This window comes from Ictalurus punctatus, chromosome 4, assembly GCF_001660625.3.
Source record: "Ictalurus punctatus breed USDA103 chromosome 4, Coco_2.0, whole genome shotgun sequence".
In the NCBI taxonomy this organism is placed as follows: Eukaryota; Metazoa; Chordata; class Actinopteri; order Siluriformes; family Ictaluridae; genus Ictalurus; species Ictalurus punctatus.
The window spans coordinates 16,511,369-16,517,368 of NC_071284.1; positions in this window are offsets into that span (position 1 = coordinate 16,511,369).

Sequence of the window (6,000 nt, forward strand, 5' to 3'; positions counted from 1 at the left end):
ATATGCAGCAAAACCTCCTCTGGTGTTCCCTTTCAAGGGAACTCCATGTTGCGTTTTGCATAACAGTATGGGAGCGCCCTCGCGCGTGTGACTGGTATCTGAAGCTTGTGTAAAATGATGCCTCTATTTATAGGCCTGCCATGATCAGGTGACGTGGCAATTAAGCGCGTCGCGTGATATAAATATGGCACCTGTGAACCGCGCCATCAGCCTTATTATCTTCAGCGAGTCTGCATGTCGTTGTTTGTGTAAAGAAACAAAAGACGCTTCATTTCCTCTATCTTTTCTCAAAATCTCAGAACTTTTCTATCCCTTTAAAAAAAGAGAAGGGAAAAAAAAGGAATGAGCGAGAGAGAAAAATATGAATGAGAGAATTCAGGAAGTGTGTTATGGCTTGCTCCCGTTTCATCACGGGGAGTTGTGCACACTTTCTGTGTGAAGTGTCTAGAGCATGCGATGGCAGCCTCGAGAGGCTGCGCATAGTAATACCTACATCGGGCAGATTCACTCGCGACTCACTCTCTTCTCGGAAGCCGAAGCGAGTTGGGTTTCAGTGCCTCGTGGATCTGGGCCGGCCGCTGCCGTGGCAGTTAGCCGTCTCAGGTCCGTGGAATCTCTTATGGATCTGGAAGAGGAGCCGGAGACGAGTGCTGCTCTATCTCTTACTCTATCTCTTGATCTGTCTTCCGGGTCAGGCTCTCCGCTGGATTCTGGAGTGTGCGTCGTGACTCCTCCTTCCGCTATGGAAAGCCAAAAAGGAAAAAAATTAGGAAAAAACTACACACAGACAAAAATAATTGTAATAATTTTTCTTCCCGAGGAGCCAGAATGGTGTACTAAAAACTGAGAGCAGCATAGAAGAGCAGCTTGAAGTGATTACTAAGGCTGGATGAGCTTTTTTTCTCCCCAGTGAAAGTAAATCCCTCACACTACAGGAAACTCCCCTTTCTTTCAGAAGTCCATGACAAAATATCATGCTTCTGGGGGAAAACCATGCATAGGCTGTATTTATAACCCCACGATGTTGGATTATTCGGAAAACATAAAAACCATTTTGGAGAATGAACGGCATGGTTATTTATCTATGCTGAGGGTGGAGGAGGCGCTTGTGAGCTACCTCTCTCCATCGACGGCAGGTAGTTTAGGGGGGCTGGCTTTACCATCAAAGCCAGCTTGTAAGGCCACTGTGGCATTGGAGGGCAAGGCCGATGCAATAGCGGTCTTGCTTGTGGGTCACTGCAGACAATGACAGTGTTGCAGGCCTACCAAGCAGACCTGCTGAGTGAGCTCGACATATGACGGCATTCAGCCAGTTCCTTTCCTGTTGTGCCGTGTTCACCCGGGTATCCACGAGTGGAGCCCGGGCCAGCACTAGTGCGAGGGAGACACAGAAGGTGAGTATGGCAGCCCACCAAACCCCACAGACAGCCAGGGGAACTGGGCGGCCAAAGTTGCGACCTGCTACTAGGCCTGATATGAGAATGGTCATAAAGGTCAAGTAGACATCCCTCCTGAGGGGCCATGGAGGGATGTATCAGGGGACATGAGGTTTTTAGGGCAGTCAGCCCCCAGTGCTACAGTAGGGCCTCCCCTAGCCAAGGCTGTCCCATGTTTTCAGTGTTCTCTGGTCAGCAAGCTGTCACAGGGCATCGAAAACCTGATGCTATCCCTCCAATAGAATGTGGAATAGTTAACGTCACTAACAGACCGTCTGGAAACATGGAAACTACTCCTAAATGTGTCTCCATGGGTTTTGTCTACTGCAGAAAAGGGTTACCGGGTCCAGTTTAGAGCTCGACCCCCCGGTTCACAGGTGTGCTCACCAAAGTAGTCAGCACAGACCAGAGCCTGACGTTAACACAGGAAGTAAGATCCATCTTGGACAAAGGGGCCATAGAACATGTACCCCATTCCCTGAGGGAGGGAGGTTTTTAAAGCTGTTATTTCCTCTTAATCTATGTCACACGGGGATGCCTATGTGCTCTGAGAAGTTGAGTCTCCCTGGTTTCTAGCCTTGGGTCACACTTTAGGGGTGTCTCCTTAGCACAAGGCGGTAGTGACAGACACCTCCCTCATGGGCTGGAGCGTGGTCTTAGACAGCTGTCCAGCTCACGGTCTCTGAGGTGCCCATCATCTGGAGCGACATACAAATTGCCTAGAAATGTGGGCCATATTTCTAGCACTGAAATTCCTTCTTCCTCATTTGAGAGGTCACCATGTGTTTACAGACAACACAGTGGTGGTCTCATATATTGACCACCAGGGAGGATTATGTCTGCACCCGCTGTTCAGGCAGGCGCAAATAATTCTTCTCTGAGCAGAGGGAAAGTTTTGTTAGTGACTGCAATGTACATTCTGGGCAACTGGAATGTGGGAGCAGACATCTTGTTGAGGCAGGGGCTGAGGCCCAGGGATTGGTGGCTCCATCCACAATTAGTGGAGTCCATATGGCGGAGGTTTGGTCAAGCGGGACTGCATGTGTTCACCTCAGAGGAGACAACACACTGTGATTCACCCTCGCTCCTGCCGCACAATTAGGGCTGTACGCCATGGTGCACATGTGGCCGAGGTCAAATCTCTACGCTTTTCCCCCGATCGCTCTGCTCCCACAAGTTCTAGCGAGAGTTTGCCAAGACAGTCTTGTTCTGCTGCTAGTAGCACCTTATTGCCCAGCTAGAATATGGTTCTCAAAGATAATATCCCTGCTAGATGGCACTCCTTGGGAGATTGCCATCTGCAGGGATCCACTGTAGACCCAGTGAACTGCGCAATAGCTACAGTCCTGGAGTTCTTACAAGGACGTTTCTCAGTGGGGTGGGCTCCTTCTACAATCAGGGTTTATGTGGCCGCCATTTCGGCCAGCCACGCCCCTGTTGATGGAGCCTCTGTGGGGCAACATTCTCTAACTTCGAGGTTCATGCGTGGTGTCAGGCGGCTGAGGCCCATCTGCAGCCCGCACATACCTTCCTGAGACCTTTCTGTGGTCCTGGAAGGTCTGTCAGGTGCCCCATTTGAACCCTTAGAGTTGATGTACTGTCTTAAGCTGGAGAGCTGATTTATCACCCTCGGCCAGAACTATGCAAACTGTGGGTCTGGCCCCTGAGGGGCACCAGCTCATAGGTTCTGGTCTCACAACTGAGGTTGTAGAGACCATGTTAAACGCTAGAGCACTATCCACAAGGAAAGAGTATGCACTCAAGTGGTGGCTTTTTGTCTTGTGGTGTTATCTAGACCCAGTAAACTGTGCAATAGCTACACTCCTGGAGTTCTTACAAGGATGTTTCTCAGTGGGGTGGGCTCCTTCTACAATCAGGGTTTACGTGGCCACCATTTCGGCCAGCCACGCCCCTGTTGATGGAGCCTCCGTGGGGCAACATTCTCTAACTTCGAGGTTCATGCGTGGTGTCAGGCGGCTGAGGCCCATCTTCAGGCCGCGCATACATTCCTGGGACCTTTCTGTGGTCCGAGAAGGTCTGTCAGGTGCCCCATTTGATTCCTTAGAGTCAGCGCTTGAGAAGCTTCTGACTCTAAAGGTTGCTCTTCTGCTGGCCCTGACATTTCTCAAGCGAGTAGTAGATCTGCAAGCTCCCTCTGTTGCCTCTTCCTGCCTTGACTTTGCCCCTGGATTAGCCAAGGGGCTTCCTGTATCCTAGGCCGGATTATATTCCTAAAGTGCCTACATCGGCTGCCCAAACTGTGGTGTTGCAGGCTTTCTGCCCTTCTCCATTCCATACACTGGAACAAGAGAGGATTCACCTGCTGTGTCCAGTAAGGGCTCTCTGTACTTACGTCCACCACTCTGGCCAGTGGCGTAAGTCGGAGCAGCTGCTGGTCTGCTTTGGTGGCAACAGTAGAGGTGATGCTGGATCAAAGCAGCGCATCTCTAATTGGATAGTAGAAGCAATCTCTATTGCATTCTTGCTACTCCTCTGGGCATAAGGGCTCATTCCACTAGGGTGGTCGCCTCCTCGAAGGCTTTGTCCAAAGGGGTATTCTTACAGGATGTGTGTGCTGCATTCGTTATTACAGCCTGGATATTCATTCCACCCCGGGCTTGAGTGTCTTGCAGTGAACCTCGAGCTTGGGTCTTTTTGAACATACCCTCGGTATGACAGAGTGGGTATTCTCGTTCCCATACTGTTATGCTAAATGCAACATCAAGTTACCTTTGAAAGGGAATGTCTGGGTTATGCATGTAACCCTGTTCCCTGAGAAGGGAACGAGACCTTGTGTAGCTTTGTCATACCAGGACAGGCCTGTGAATTGCCTCTTTGCTTCAGATAATAGAGTCTGACGTTTCACAGGTGCCATATTTATATCACTCAGTGCACTTAATTACCACGTCACCTGATCATGGCAGGCCTATAAATAGAGGCCTGATTTTACTCAAGCTTCAGATACCGGTCGCATGCAAGGGCACTCCCATACTGTTATGCTAAATGCAATGTCTCGTTCCCTTCTCAGGGAAGAGGGTTACATGCGTAACCCAAATGTTTATTGACAAAAAGCTCTATTTTGCTTTCATCTGATCATAAAACCTGATCCCATTTGAAGTTCCAGTAGTATCTGGCAAAGTGAAGATGCTTGAGTTTGTTTTTGGATGAGAATAGAGGCTTTTGTTCTTGAAACCCTTCCAAACAACTTGTGGTGATGTTGGTGACTTCGGATTGTAGTTTTGGAGACTTTCTGACCCCAAGATGCACGTAATTTCTGCAGTTCTCCAGCTGTGATCCTTGGAGATTTTTTGGCCACTCAAACCATCCTCTTCACAATGTGTTGAGACAATATATACACATGTCCAGTTGACTAGAACTCTGTTATTATTGCCCTGATGGTGGAAATGGGCATTTTCAATGCTTGTGCTATTTATAGCCACTTCCCATTTTGTGAAACCCAACAACCCTTTGCCACTTTATCCATTTATCACCTTTATCCATTGATATGAATGACTAAGAGAATTTAGGCCTATGGCCTATCTTTATACCCCTGTGAAACAGGAAGTCATGGTTGAACAATTTCCTGTTCCTAGTCACCCAGGTGTACTAAAAAAAGTCAAATATAAATGTGAATATACTTTTCTCTATATATATTTTTGTATATATAATATATTTTTTACTAATATGAATTCATGGGGTGCCATGTTGCTCACCTATTTTTAACAAGGATATTTTTTTGATAAACCTGTGTTGTGTTTGCAATTGTTTGATATCCAAGAGAGCAAAGTATTTTGTGATTTATTTTTTTAAAAAGTTTAAATTGTAATGATTTATATCAAGGTTCCCTTTATAAAGGTGTTCATTAATGAGTGATAACTCATTTACAAGTGCATTCTAAATCGCTGACATGTAGTTATAACTACATGAATAAAAAAGGCGACTCCAATGAAATACCTGCCCAATAGTGAGCCATTTTAACTCATGTTATAAATGCTTAATAAATGTATTTATTCATAGTTATTTGACTCAAAATCAGATACATGATTGTCATGTTGTTAAATGCAAGTAGACTGTTATAGTGAGACTGAAGGGTTTTGTATATGTTTTGCTTATTATTCTAACATCTCACGACTCATGTCAGTTTTCCAACTATGTTGCTTACCACACTGAAAAAAAAAAATTGTCCCTAATTATATTCAACCTTATTGAATTCTGCTCATTTCATTCATTTAAATTTTGTTTTTAATTTTAAAAAATAATTGTTTTTTATGCATGTCACATGTGCTCTGAATCAAGCTATGTGAATTAATTAAAGTCAGTTAGAAAAAATCTAATGGATCCATTTGAGGTTCTCTCTGCGCATAACACGTGCAGTTTCCTTAATGTCACATATTCTACATAATGGAGGTTAGTATGGATGCAAGTGCTGTTAAAGACTTTTATTTGAGAGAGGCAGGCAGACAAATCGAAATCATGAGACAAGAGTGTGGTCAAAAACAGGCAATGGGTCAGGCATTCTACAAACAGGCATAAACTGGGCAAGGCCCAGAAACAAGGTCAATGA